The sequence below is a fragment of the Typopeltis vanoorti genome, chromosome 5, assembly GCF_054136105.1.
Source record: "Typopeltis vanoorti isolate ZY-2024b chromosome 5, IOZ_Tvanoo_1.0, whole genome shotgun sequence".
Classification (NCBI taxonomy): domain Eukaryota; kingdom Metazoa; phylum Arthropoda; class Arachnida; order Uropygi; family Thelyphonidae; genus Typopeltis; species Typopeltis vanoorti.
Window position 1 is genome coordinate 130,747,466 of NC_143553.1, and position 16,224 is coordinate 130,763,689.

Here is a 16,224-nt window from a genome sequence, read left to right on the forward strand (position 1 = left end):
AAATGAATCCATCTTTTTTGCACTGGATATGTACATCAAGAAAGGAAATACCTTTTGATGATTCCTTTTTTTTTTGAGGGGGGGGGGGGGTGCTTAAGGGTCAAAGCTGTATAACTGAGAGGAGACCTCCACATAACCTTTAAAGGAATGCAGAGAATTGACCAGGGCTTCTGACCTAATGTCCAATCCTCACCTTCTCGTGGTGCACCCTGTTGGGTATCTACCTGGATACTGAATGAAAAAGGATGGGCTGGCAATTTGGGATTTAGCTGACCAAATTGTATTCTTATTGGCTAAAAACCAATATACAAAATGATAGTACAACATGACAAAATTTCATGCCAGCTGGGGCACCGGCTGGTTAAACAAGGCCCTCCGTTTAACCAGCCGGTGCTGGTTAAACAGAGGCCAGGGAACCAGGGTGAACAGCGAAAAGTCAGCTACTGGAACAAATCTGAAAGCACATCCCAAGTCAACACCACCAGAGTTAAAGATGAGTACTATCAACATAAGAAGCCTGAAGGGCAAAGAAATGGAGCTAGCTGAGGAGTTAGATAAGTACCAAATCAAAATAATAATAGGGATGACTGAAACAAAAAAGGCAAAAACTGGTGAGATCTTTCTGAGCAATAAATACAAAATGTTATATTCTGAAAATGACAATCAAGGAAAAGAAGGATTAGCCATAGTATTCAACACAAAATAAGAGGCTAATCTTCTTGAATGGCAGGAAGTCTCAAGTAGAGTGATGTGGGCTAATATCAGAATGAGGAATTGGACAATGAGACTTATGGTGCCTATGGTCCCACAGAAGGTTCTACTAAGGTAGAAGTGGGGGAATTTTTTGATGCTTTAGAAAAAGCAACTGACACAATGAAAAAGGAAAAGTTGGTCCTTGTTGAGGATCTAAATAGCACAGTAGGAAATGATTGAGAGACATACAGAAATATTTTGGGAAAATTTGGAGAAAAGAGCAAAGCTAATAATAATGGCAAATATCTGTTGGATTTCTGCTCAGGACATGGACTGGTTATTACTAACACCATGTTCCAACATAAAAATGTGCACAAATTCACATGGAGAGAAGAGGCTATGAATAAGAAAAGTCTCATTGACTATGTTATTGTTGATGTTTTCTCCCTGGTGCAGGACACCAGAGTATACAGAGGATTTGAAATTGGAAGTGATCACTATCTAGTCTTGAGCAAGATAAAATTGAATTTCATATTGAAAAGAATAACATGTAAGAAAGTTTTAAATCGAATAAAAGTTACGCAGCTCTCAGATGTGAACTGTAGACTAAAATACACAAAGATTATTGAAGAAAAAATGAAAGAGTTTGAGAACAGGAATCAAATCTCGAAGATTCGGTGGCAACCCCTGAAGAAAACCCTGATTGATTCAGCCAGAAAGGCATGGGGTGAAGTTGTCTGCAAGGATAGAAAAATCAGAACTCTATGGTGGGCACAAGAAGTTAAAGAGGTGGTGAAGGAAAAGAACAAAGCATATCAAAAGTTCCTGGCAAATAAATCAGCTTGTGCTCTTAGAGAATACAGAGGCAAATGTAAGAAAGCTAAACACTTTGTAAAACTAGCTAAATAAAAGTCATGGGTAGATTGCGAAATATTCTAGAGGTTGTTGAATAAGCTTAGAAATGGAGGAAAGAGTGCTGTAAAAGGAGTTAGAAATAATAAAGGTGATATGAAAACAAAAGAAAAAGATATCCTTTAAGTATGGATTAATTACTTCAAAAAATTGCTAAATGAAACAAGCAGTGATAATAGTAGAGTGGTAAAAAACGGGAATACATATCCATACTTGAAGTAGAAAAAAAAAGCCATCAAAGGCTTGAAATATGGAAAGGCAGCAGGAGTAGATGATATTTGACCAGAAATGCTGAAGTATGGTGGTATGAAAGTGTTTCAGTGACAGCACTGCATAGTTCAGAAGGCCTGGACAGAGCAGCAAATTCCCGATGATTGGAGTAGAGCTCTAATAGTACTTGTATGTAAAATGGGAAATAAAACTGAATGTGAGAATTACAGAGGTATTTCCTTACTGAGTGTTCCTGGCAAGATCTATGCAAGTATACTTGAGAAATGGTTGAGAAGAATTGTGGAAGAAAAGCTTCGTGAAGAACAAGCTGGATTCAGGCCAAATAGAGGCTGTCAGGATCAACTATTTGTCGTAAAATCTTCACTTTACGACAGATAGTGGAGAAATCATGGGAATATAACAAAGATCCGTATTTAAGTTTTGTCGATCTGGAAAAGGCATATGACAAGGTACCAAGAGAGAGAAGCTATTCAATATGCTACAGTTACATGGTGTCAATGGGGCATTATATCAAGCAATACTTAGTCTTTATTTGAGTTGTAAGTCAGCAGTCAGAATTGAAGGAAGTACAGGAAGATGGTTTAATGTTAAATCTAGTTTTAAACAAGGATGTACATTATCCTCTTTGTTATTCATTATCTATATGGATCACATTATGAAAGAAAGTGGCATTAAACATGATATCAAAATTGGAGATGTTAATGTCTGCTCTTTGCTTTATGCAGAAGGTGTTATACTTCTAAATAAATCCGCTACAAGTTTGCAAGATTCCCTGACTAAATTTAATAGCTGTTGTAATAGATATGGTATGAAGGTCAGCAATAAAAAGACAAAGACAATGAAAATAGGCAGAGTCATTGAAAATGTCAACTGTGTTGTGAACGGGGAACCTGTGAAACAAGTAAAACATTTCAGCTACTTAGGCAATATTTTTACTGAAGATGGTAAATTAAATATGGAAATAGACAACAGAATCAACAAAGCTGGTATGGTAGGAAGTCAATTGAATAAATTCATATGGAATAAGAGAGAAATTAGTCGGAACACTAAATTAGCTGTATACAAGATAGTGTTCAAACCAGTTTTAACTTATGGATCTGAGAGCTGGGTCAGAAGTAAAACACTTGACCAAAGACTAGAGACTGCAGATATGAGAGTCCTAAGAAACATTAGAGGCGTGAACAGATGATATCAATGGCAATATCATATTAAAAATGAGGATATTGGGAAAAGAACTTGACATTGTCAGCATCCAGGAATGCATTAGCAGAGCTAATCTCAGATGCTATGGTCACTTAAACAGAATGGGCGTGGAACGATTAGCAAAACAAGTATTCTCTGCCAGGTCGGAAGGAAAACGACCCAGAGGAAGACAAGATATAAGTGGATTGATATGGTACATAGTGCCTTAGACAATAGAAATATAAGATCTGATAATGTTGGAGTCTTGACAAGTAACGGACTGATTTGGAGGAAAATTGCAGATAGGAAGTTAGTAATGATGTAAAATTTTCATGTAGTACTACCATATCCTGTATACCCCTTGAGGGTACATCACAGGAATTTGATGATGATGATTCCTTTTCTCGTGTGAACTTGATATGAGGATGCAGGGTGGTGATGCTTTGTAGAAATGAATACAGTTCAGGTTCTGTGTGACTCTAAACTATAACATTGTTAGTTTTGGGTCAAGAATGAAAATTCTATCTTCTAGGTGTTCAAGAAAAAAGTTGGCTAAGTTAGGTGATAAGGGTGAGCCCACTGCTGTTCCTTCCTGTTGTTTATATATTTTATTTTTCCATGTGAAGATATAATTGCAAATTTGAATAATTCCACTATGTCCAATGGAAATTTTTCAGTTAACAATTCTATTGTTTCTTTGTGAGGGATATTAGCGAAGAGGATGACAATGTCAAAGCTTACTAGCATGTCTGTATCTTCTAGTTTAATGTCTTTTATTCTTGTATGAAATTCTACAATCTTTTATCAAAGAGGTTAAATGGCCAGTGAGGGGGATGGAGAAGGTTAGACAGGAATCTTGATATTTTATATGTGGGAACCTATAAAATCCACAATAAGTCTGAGTGGACAGTTACTTTTATGTAATTTTGGTGAACCATATATTCTAGGAGGTCTTGCATGGCATGTTTTGAGTATTTTTATGGTTTCCTTGATGTATGGATTTTATTTCAGCCAGTAACTTGTTAAGTTTTTTGAGATAACTTTTGGTAAGTTCATCATTAAGCTGAGAGTAAGTATTGCAATCATGAAGCAGCAGATTCATTTTCTACATACATTTTACATTATATATATACATATACTATTATATACATTTTCTATATATATACATTTATCTACGTATTCAATGGTGTGAGAGAAGTCTGATGACTTTCAATGCCACCAAAATGCAGTCTTTACTTTCGCAAAAGTGATCTCAATTCAACTGTTCTTACCCTCAGTAATACACAACTCACCTAACAGGATTAGAACTCTCTGCTCAGACTAACATTTATCTCTAGTCTCTTCTGGCATAAACACATCACATCAACACCTTTCTCAGCATCCAAAAAACTATGCATTCTCTTTCATTCAAGATGTTATTTGACACCTTAACTCTAGACACAAATCCACTCATCCTTAGAATACTGCTCACATGTTAGGGGTGGTGCACCTAAAATTTCCTTAAAACTTCTTGCCAATATCCAAAGAAGAGCAATATGACTCATAGATAAATCCTCTCTTACAGATTCATTTTAACCTCTATCTCATAGATGCAATGTTTTGGCACTATGTCTATTCTACACTGGTAACTATCATTCCTCCACTTCTGCACCTGTTAATAAAAGAGCAGATGCTGCCCAGCATCCCTTTTCGGTGCAGCTGCAAACATACTAAACCTGCTTCTCCTCTTCCTCTTATTCCATCTACCTCTGGGAGCTGGAAGAGCCTTCCTCTTTAGTCCGAACCCTCCAGTAATCTGAACTGCGGTTTGAAGGAAAAAAGTTTTATTTATTACGTATTTTTATATTGTGTACTATTATTTTTATTTAATAATTATTGTTTTAACTATTATTATTACAGTAGAGTATTTTTTCATGTTGCTGATTGTACGGTTATACTGTAGGTCTATTTTGATTTATTGTGTGTGCATATCTGCCTGGGAAGCCGTCGAACCTGAAGCAATTCGAGCGTCATGGAAAAAACTGTGGCCTTCTAGAATTTACCAAGATAACTATGGTGATACACAAAAAGAGGAAATTCAAAACATGCATGATTTGGTTAAAAATATAAATCCAGATGTTGAAATTTCAAAAACAGATGTTACGAAATGAATTAAAGGTAGAATCGAAAGTGAATTCGAAATCAAATCAGATGCTGAAATTATAAATATGATGCTGCAGAATGAATTAGAAGATGATGCTGATGATAAAGAACTCGAAGAAAAAAAGTAACACATGAAGAGGCAGTTGCTAGTTTTAAAGTTTAGCTTCCAAGAAGCAAAAGAAAATCAGTGACTTTTTTTACAAAGAAATAATAAAAAAAAACTTTTTTGTGTTATTTTGTGAAACTTTTTTTGTGTGTTGTGAACAAGAAAGTGATATTTTTTACACAAATTAAGTTATGTACTGATAGTTTTTATTACAATTTTATTAAATCAGAATCCTCAACAATACAGGTACATACAAACTAAATTTTTTAGTAAAATAAACTTGTGTACTGTATTATTTTTTTAAGTTTTACATTACAGTATAGTAGCTTTTTTTCTATCAGATACTTCATTTATTTACAGAATTAAATTGATGTAAAATTAAATTGTCTCTTGGGCGAAAATTTGCTAATCCAGTTGAGCACGGTTTTTATTAGTTCAGATTTGCGAGATACCACTGTATTCTAAAACTACTCTTTAAAAAAAAGTCAATAAACATTTTATCTCAATCCTACCCTGCATCCCACATATGTCACTGATGTATTTACAGATTCTTCGACATCTCATACATGGGATCAATATACATATATAGATATATTTTTTTTTTTTACATAGCATGCTACTGAACAGGGAAGCATCAACTGAAAGCCTTCGTTTATATGAACATTTTGGTTTTTATTAGTTCAGATTTGCGAGATACCACTGTATTCTAAAACTACTCTTTAAAAAAAAGTCAATAAACATTTTATCTCAATCCTACCCTGCATCCCACATATGTCACTGATGTATTTACAGATTCTTCGACATCTCATACATGGGATCAATATACATATATAGATATATTTTTTTTTTTTACATAGCATGCTACTGAACAGGGAAGCATCAACTGAAAGCCTTCGTTCATATGAACATTTTGGAACAGGAGGCAGGATTTACTGGGGGGGGGAGGGGTCTACATGGATTAACATCATAACTTACCAGATATTAGAGAAGGTAATTGTGTAAGTACAAGAACTTCATAGAGATTTTATAGACCTAGAAAAGGCACATGACATGGTGGATTATCCCACTGTAGAAGACACTAAGGAAACATGGAGTGTATGAACCTTATCTCCAGCTTAAAAAGATCTATGACACAGCTTGGACAACCAAAGTTCGATCAAAAGATTTTGAAAGAATTCAGAAAAACCAAAGAACTAAGGCAGGATGTAACAGTGTGTGCCCTCTCAAGGGATGGATGTTCTAGTCACAGCAAGCGATGCATTCTTTGCTTTTTTGAAAAAAAACAAGGTGATAATAGTTCAACACAAAGATGATATAGAATACATGACTAAAAAGTAAATAGAGGTATATGCTCTGTCCAAAAAGAAACTGAACTTTTCGAAAATAGAAGAACTAGTAGCACCGCCTTTTGTATCTTTTTGTTTTCAAAGCGGCAACCTTCATTAGTGTTGTGTCAACTGTTTATGATATTTGTTTCATTAGAAGCTGAGTTATAGTGCCAAGAGTGACAGTGTGTTTTGAACAGTCGGGAAATGAGTTTCAAACAGAGAGCTATGATTGACTTTTGTATTAAACTTGGTAAATGTTTTACCGAAACGCATCAAAAAGCATACAGTGATGAATGCTTATCCCATACTCAAGTTTATGAGTGGTTTAAGTGATTTCAAAGTGGTCGTGAGACTTGAGGATGACAAAAAGCCGGGCCGTCCAAAAACTTGACTGGGCGAAGTTAACATCCAAAAAGTGCATGATTTCATCAAAGTAAACCTGAAATCGTCCATGAGATTGATTGAAGATGAATTGGGGATTCCAAAATCAACTGTGCACAACATTTTGACTGAGAATTTGGGACTTTGTAAATTGAATTCATAATTTGTTCCCACAAGTTGACCGACGACCAAAATATGTATTGAATTAAACATTGCAAGGACCTCATTAAAACCGCTCATAAGGACTCAAACTTCCTTGAAATGATCGTTACTGGTGACGAAACATGGTGTTTTGAGTATGAGCTCGAAACAAAGAGCCAGAGTGCTGAGTGAAAACCACCAGAAGAGGGACATCCAAAAAAAAAAAAAAGTCGCTTGGAGAAGTCAAAAGTAAAGACAATGCTGATTTGTTTCTACGATTCCAAGGACATTATCCACAAAGAATTTGTTCTGCCTGGCCAAACAGTCAATGGTGAATTTTATCTCAGAGTTTTGAAGTGATTCATAGCAAGAATTCGTCGCGAACAGCATGAATATCGTGATGCAGGCAGCTGGTCACTTTTGCACAATAATGCACCATCTCATTGTTCGAACATTGTGAGACAGTTTTTGAGCAAAAACGAAGTTTATATGTTGAATCACTCACCGTATTCACCTGATTTAGCACCCTGTGACTTCTTTCTCTTTCCCCTGACTTCATTTGCTGATGAAAGGAAAGTGATATGACACCACTGAAAACGTTCAAGCGGCAGTAACCATGACCCTCAACAGTATATCAAAAACCGATATAAAAAACTATTTAACGAATTAATTGAAATAAATGATTTGAATAATTATAATTGGCCCGTGTTTTATTTTCTATCAAAAGTTCGGTTTCTTTTTGGACAGAGGGTGTATGAATAAGACTTCAGATAAATCTTCATAAAGCAGAATATCTAGTGACAGAAGGAGATAGATATGACTGATGGATATACAAGTAGGAAAAACAAAATTGGTCAAGATTTAAATTTCTACTGACAATATTGCATAAATCTAGCACTTGTGAGAAAGTTGTAGATTATCGCATAAGTTATGCAAGAGGAGCACTGTATATCATAAATGAGGTTCTATGGAGTAAAAAGGACATGAAAGAACAAAAAAGACTATGATGAGGTTCATTATTGAAAATATTTTGATATACAGAGGTGAAAGATTGTATTAAACACAGCACCAGAAACAGACTATATGCAGTAGAAATGGATAGTCTAAGAAGAAGCCATTCCATCTCTAGATTAGCCCAGTGAATTCATAATGAAATTATCAGACAATGGACGCGTCAGCTAGATTCTGTAGTTGAAAGATTGGAAAGATAAACTTTATGCTGGTATGGTCATATCAGAAGGATGAATGATACAAGATGGGGAAAACTAAGGTATGTAAATTGTCTCTACCAGATAAACATTGGAAACCAAAAGTAACTTGGAGAGGAGGAGGAATGGTATGAATCATGAGAGACATGAATTTAGATGACGATTTATGAATGGATGGGAAAAAACCTAGCTCCAGGCAACACAATTTAACTGCTGACAAGTGGACAAAAACCTGTAAAAAAAGAAAGGTAGAGAATCCATCAATATGTTTTGATTATTCTATCCTTGAATCAGTTTCCTTCAGATTTTATTACTCAAATCTCTAAGCATTGGTTCTTGTTTTCAAATACATCCTTTTACACCAGTAACATTTACATATTAAGTTCAAAGTTCATATCTGAAAGTAATTCAAATTTGATTCTTTTCAAACATTAGTAAATATTTACTTTCTTTCCACTAAAAATAATTTTTTCACTGATATGAAGACTGCTTTGCTCAATCCATTCAGAATCCTTTGCCATTAATCAAACTGGTCCTCAAACAAGTGAAGTAAAGCAATCCAAATAAAAAAATGTAGGTAGTGGTTATAAGTGCAACCAAGATGTTGCACTTTTAGCATTAGGCACTTGGACATTACCACACTTTTCTAAGAACTGAAGTGTGGATAATGTTCAAGGATTTTGAATAAAATTATTAACACACGTCTTCCTTTCAGAGAAAATTTATTTTGGTAACTCAAAAAATAACATCCATCATCATCAAATTCCTGCCAAGTATACAGGATATGATAGTACTACATGAAAAATTTACATCATTACTAACTTCTTAATTCGAATTTTCCTCCAAACCAGTCTGTTACTTGTCAAGACTCCAACATGATCAGATCTTATATTTCTATCGTCTAAGGCAGTGCTTCACAAACTGTGGGCCGTGGCTCCCTTGGGCGCCGTTAGTTTTGTTGAGGGGGGGGGGGTAAAATAATGAAAACAAATTTTAAATGTTTTAAGACTAAGTGTATGCCATATCAAATGTGCATGTAAGATGCTAAAAATGTAATATTTGGATTTGATTTTTGCAATATTCGCTGTGTATGTTTGTATTGAATATAAATACAATAAATATAATAATAATATATGTCTGTATTAGGATTTTTTTCCCGATGGGCACTGGGGGCTGTCAAATATTTTAATTTTTCCAAAGGAGGGCCTTTACATTCATGAGTTTGGGAAGCACTGGTCTAAGGCACATTGTACCGTATCCATCCACCTATATCTTGGTCTACCTCTGGGTCATTTTCCTGCCAGGTTGGCAGGAAAACGATCTAATCTTTCTTGTTTTGTTTTGCTAATCTTTCATCGCCCATTCTGTTTAAGTGACCATATCATCTGAGATTAGCTCTGCTAATGCATTCCTGCATGCTGACAATATCAAGTTCTTTCCTAATATCCTCGTTTTTAATATGATATTGCCATTGATGCCATCTGTTCACGCCTCTAATCTTTCTAAGGACTCTCATATCTGTGGTCAAGTCTTTGGTCAAGTGATTTATTTCTAACCTAGCTTTCAGATCCATAACTTAAAATTGGTTTGAACACTGTCTTGTATACAGCAAATTTAGTGTCCGATTACTTTCTCTCTTATTCCATATCAATTTATTCAATTGACTTCCTACCATACCAGCTTTGTTGATTCTGTTGTCGATTTCCATATTTAATTTACCATCTTCACTTAAAATCGTCCCTAAGTAGCTGAAAAGTTTTACTTGTCCCACAGGTTCTCCATTCACAATGCAGTTGACATTTTCAACGATTTTGCCTATTTTCATTGTCTTTGTCTTTTTATTGCTGATCTTCATACCATATCTATTACAACAGTTATTCAATTTAGTCAGGGAATCTTGCAGACTTGTAGCAGATTTATTTAGAAGTATAACACCTTCTGCATAAAGCAAAGAGCAGACATTAACATCTCCAATTTTGATATCATGTTTAATGCCACTTTCTTTCATAATGTGATCCATATAGATAATGAATAACAGAGAGGATAATGTACATCCTTGTTTAAAACTAGATTTAACATTAAACCATCTTCCTGTACTTCCTTCAATTCTAACAAAGACTAAGTATTGCTTGATATAATGCACCACTGACAGGATATATAACTCTAATATACAGAATAGCTTCTCTCTTGGTACCTTGTCATATGCCTTTTCCAGATTGACAAAACTTAAATACAGATCTTTGTTATATTCCCATGATTTCTCCACTATTTGTCGTAAAGTGAAGATCTGATCCTGACAGCCTCTATTTGGCCTGAATCCAGCTTGTTCTTCCCCAAGCTTTTCTTCCACAGTTTGTCTCAACCATTTCTCAAGTATACTGGCATAAATCTTACCAGGAACTCAGTAGGGAAATACCTCTGTACTTCTCACATTCAGTTTTATTTCCCTTTTTATATATAGGTACTATGAGAGCTCTACTCCAATCATCAGGAATTTGCCCTTCTGAACTATGCAGTGCAATCACTATAACACTTTCATACTACCATACTTCAGCATTTCTGATCAAATATCATCTACTCCTGCTGCCTTTCCATATTTCAAGCCTATGATGGCTTTTTCTACTTCAATTGTATGGATATGTCTTCCTGACTGTACGCCCGTTTTTTACCGCTGTACTAACACTGCTTGTTTCATTTAGCAATTTTTCAAAGTAATTACTCCACACTTCAAGGATATCTTTTTCTCCTGTTTTCATGTCATCTTTATTATCTCTATCTCCTTTTACAGCATTCTTTCCTCCATTTCTAAGCTTATTCAACAACCTCCAGAATATCTTACCACCTTCTTGATATTTATTTTCTATGTTCTTGCCAAAGTCCTCCCATGACTTTTATTTAGCTAGTTTTACAAAGTGTTTAGCTTTCTTACATTTTTCTCTGTATTCTCTAAGAGCACAGGCTGATTTATTTGCCAGGAACTTTTGATATGCTTTCTTCATTTCCTTCACCACCTGTTTAACTTCCTGTGCCCACCATAGAGTTTTAATTTTTCAATCCTTGCAGACAACCTCACCACATGCCTCTGGCTGAATCAATCAGGGTTTTCTTCAGGGGTTGCCACCAAATCTCCAAGGTTTGGTTCCTGTTCTCAAACTCTTTCATTTTTTCTTCAATAATCTTTGTGTATTTTAGTCTACAGTTCACATCTGAGAGCTGCTCAACTTTTATTAGCTTTAAAACTTTCTTACATGTCATGCTTTTCAATATGAAATTCAATTTTATCCTGCTTAACACTAAATAGTGATCACTTCCAATTTCAAATCATCTGTACACTGATGTCTTGCACAAGGGAGAAAACATCACTATCAACAATAACATAGTCAATGAGACTTTTCTTATTCCTTGCCTCTTCTCTCCATGTGAATTTCTGCACATTTTTATGTTGGATCATGGTATTAGCAATAACCAGTCCATGTCCTGAGCAATAATGGCAAATCCAAGAGGTATTTGCCATTATCATTAGCTTTGCTCTTTTCTCCAAATTTTCCCAAAATATTTTTGTATGTCTAACAATCATTTCCTACTCTGCTATTTAGATCCCAAACAAGGACCAACTTTTCCTTTTTTATTGTGTCAGTTGCTTTCTCTAAAGTCTCAAAAAATTCCTCCACTTCTACCTTAGTAGAACCCTCTGTGGGATTCATAGGCACAAATAAGTCTCATTGTCAAGTTCCCCTTTCTGATATTTGCCCACATCACTCTACTTGAGACTGCCTGCCATTCAAGATTAGCCTCGTGTTGAATACTCCTTCTTTTCCTTGATTGTTATTGCCTGAATATAACATTTTGTATTTATTGCTCAGAAAGATCTCACCAGTTTTTGTCTTTTTTGTTTCAGTCACCCCTATTATGTCGATCTGGTACTTATCTATTTCCTCAGCTAGCTTCTTCGTCGTTCAGGCTTCTTATGTTGATAGTATCGATCTTTAACGCTGGTGATATTGAGTAGGGGTGTGTTTTCAGATTTGTTTCCGTAGCTGACTTTTCGCTGTTCGCCCTGGTTCCCTGGCGAAAATAACGGGGGGCCTTGTTTAACTGGGTGATGCCCCAGCCTGCGTGAAATTTTGTCATGTTGTATGATCATTTTGTATTTTGGTTTAACCAATAAGAATACAATTTGGTCGGCTAAATCCGAAGTTGCCAGCCCATCCTCATTCATTCAGTATCCAGGTAGATACCCAACAGGGTGCACCATGAGAAGGTGAGGATTGGACATTAGGTCAGAAGCCCTGGTCAGTTCTCTGCATTCCTTTAAAGGCAATGTGGAGATCTCCTCTCAGTTATACAGCTTTGATCCATAAGCTCCCCCCAAAAATAACTAGTAAAATTAAATTCTGCTCTATATAAACTTTATACAGAAGAATCACTCTTGATTCAGCTCAACTGAACCAGCCATTACCAATACTGATGGCCTGTAATGCTAAAATTTATTTCATTTAAAAAAAGCAATTTACAAGTAACAATAACTGCACAATTACAAGATTAGTGATGGGTTTAATATAATCATAAAAATAAACTATATGTTTCATTGTCTACTGATGGACAGCTTCCTTGGGAGATCTGAGAACTTCTAAAAAAACTTTTTTTAAGCTAAATATTAAAAATAACGTGGATTAGCCATATAAGTCATTTGATATATCAAGCATAAGACATTTGTTGTTGTGCAAGTTGTTAAATGGTCACTGGTATAATGGAAGTGGAAAATTTAGATATCTGTTCAAGAGACTGTCTTCAGTTGTGTGTGTGTGTGTGTGTGTGTGTGTGTGTGTGTGTGTGTGTGTGTGTGTGTGTGTGAGAGAGAGAGAGATATTACCATTTCAAATGTCCTAAGGAAATGTCTGAAATGAGGTCACTTTTATTTTTCTTTTTATATTTTTAAAGGTTACTAAATAAATAAACTTTCAAAGTTTACTGAATACTACTCCTCATGGAGAAACAAACATATATAACAAAATAAAACATATTACAAGGATCACCACACATTAGCAGTTTCGAGATACATATAGCAATTTTTAAAACAAGTCCACATTAGAAATGCTTTCAAACCAGTCTACAACTTACAGAATTTCCTATGTTTACTTAAAGATGGTGTTCCTTTTGAAAAACTCCCCCGGAGTACACAATATTCCACATTCCTGTGGCAAAACATACACTGGTTTAACTGAAAGAATTATTGAAATCTGTAAAAAAAAAAAACACTTGAATGACATCAAATAAAAAAAAAAAAAAAAAAAAGATGAAAGTGTCCTCATTGAAAGCATTTCTAATGTAGACTTGTTTTAAAAATCTTGCACAACAATGAGTGGCTTACACCTGATATGCCAAATAACTTGTGTCACTAATCCAAGTTATTATTTAAGAGTTCCAAAAATTTGCTGTTCTCAGATCTTTTTTTGTTATACCTAAAAATGTTAATCTTTCTGACAATGCCATTAGTCGCAGATAGTAAAACATGTACAACTGAAGTTTATTTTTATGGTTACATTAAATTTAGAGTAATCAAACCACTGTTTAGTTATTATTATTATCCCTCATAGCAATTTACAAAATTAAAGTACTACTGTAAAAATATATATTACAGAATGTGTCACTACATTCATGCTGTTAGTGACAATATATGGCAGTAGTATGCAATGCACTATTGAAAGTTGAATTCTCATTTGACTGCACATATTCCATGTGGATTCAACATAATCATGTTTCTAATGTGCACACTTATATTTCTTGCATCCTGCCTTTATGACAATCCTACCTACAAATGTAGATTGTGGGTAGGATTGTCATAAAGGCAGGATGCAAGGCAGGACACATATCATGTATTATGAAATGTGTATGCACATTTCATAATACATGAACCGAGATTAAATAATACAGGAAGAACTCTGCTCTAGAGACAAGAAATTGTTTTTAGTCCACTACAACACTCTCCTAATCTAATAACTATGACTGTAACACATTATCAAAAATCTCAGACTATCACTTGAGATCTTCAGCACAAAAGGATGATCCATCATTGCATCATTAAATTTAGGTAGATGAATTTCACTGCCTCTCCTGTGAGACAACAATCCCTGCTAAGTGTAAAACTGACAGAACTTATGTTTATCTCTGCAGCAGGGTTTTCTTAGCCCATGAACAGAAATAGACAGCATAAGTTTTGACATTCTTTTTGAGAGTGGAATTCACATAAAAAATTAAGTGATGCATAATTAAGCAATCCAATATTTACTAGGTGGGGGAATACTGGGATGTAGGAAGAACCAACAAAAATATTATCATTCCTTAAAATTATGACAAGAGGAAGGTAACATAACTTTCATGATTGTTATTCTTGCTGTTTAGGTGAAATACTCAATTTCCCACCCCAGACAGGGGAAACATCAACCAAACTGTTATAGTATTTAAGTAACAGGAGAAAGCTGTATATCAAATCTGATGGTTAACCATATTAAAAACTCAGAGTATAGCTCAGGATCAAAATTCCTTATACAGTTCCCTCTGACCATAGCAAACATCATGATGACTTCCTCACTTAAGAAAAAAAAAAGTATCAACTAAAGTTCCAGAAGAATTCTAACAGAAATTCAGGAGGACAGCAAATTTTTCGTTGTAGCTAACTATTTCTGCAGTGAGAATCAACTATATTGCTTTCAGCAAAGACAGGAAAAAGTTATGTACAACTTCTAATACTCACAGCTCAATATTTTGATAAAATTCACCAGATTTTGACTATAAATGGGTGGTAAGGAAGGCAGAATGAAATGCTTACACTATTTTAATAATAAAATGCCTTTAGTTCGCAGAAGATTAAAAGAAGGGTAAATGAAAAGAGTGAAATGGAAGCACCCATGACTAGCTCTTCTGTCTGTTCATAATAGAGGACTTAAAATGTAAAGAAAATGTTTTCTAAACAATGTCTGAACAGTTTGACGATGTCTAGTGGAAAAATTTCTTCCAAGATTAGATCATTGGTAAATAGCCTTGTAACATTCAAACTCGCCACACAATGTCAGTAGAATCAAGTTTAATGTCCTTTATTTTGTTTATGAAGTCTATGGAATTTTTTTACATATGATGATGTTTTTCCTGCATGTGGAGACAGAGGAGCAGATAAATATTTACAAAGGTAATATGTGAGTAAATGCTTGGCATCCACAACAGGTCTTAATGGAACATCTTCCTTATGAATTTTAGGTATACCATAGATATCTGGAATAACTGGATTGGATTTTTTACTAAATAATTTAAGGAAATTACAACGTCAACTAGGATATACATTAAAATAAATTTTAATATACTTCAACATTTCGGCAATGTCACGTTGCCATTTTCAAGAAACTTAAGAACAAGACACATGCACACAGGCACAACAAACAGTAAGTGCGGAAGAAGCAGGAAGCTATTATTTCTCCTAAAGTCCTCATGGTGCCCCCTGGCGGACAATGTTGGTATTCTTGGACGATTGGGCTGAAGGTTTTCTGATGTAGGTTTCCCAAATTTGAGGAAGTCTCATGTAGCCGAATTTGTTGAGGTTTTTGGATTGTTTCTTAGGGCTGAAGCTGATTCCATGAAAAGCCTTTCATATTTGTATTTACTACGGTGTATTATCATGGCTTTCTTCCACCGTATTCTATGGCAGGTATCCAGCGCATGGTCAGCAAGACCAGAGTGGCTGTATTGGTGAAACCGGATGTAGTCCTTGTGTTCTGAAATTCTCCATACATATAGATCTATAAATATCCATACTTTCATTTCATTAAAGTTTAATTACTGCGGTTATCATGTAATTCTTTATTCATAATCATGCCACAGGTACCTTTAAAGATTAATAATATTTCTG

At 34.9% G+C, this 16,224-nt stretch overlaps 1 protein-coding gene across 2 annotated transcripts in view; it reads right to left on the reverse strand.

The window, feature by feature from the left end:
• Nucleotides 1-16,224, reverse strand: part of trbd (ubiquitin thioesterase trabid) — a 320,379-nt gene that overhangs the window by 209,463 nt on the left and 94,692 nt on the right. The window lies entirely within an intron of this gene.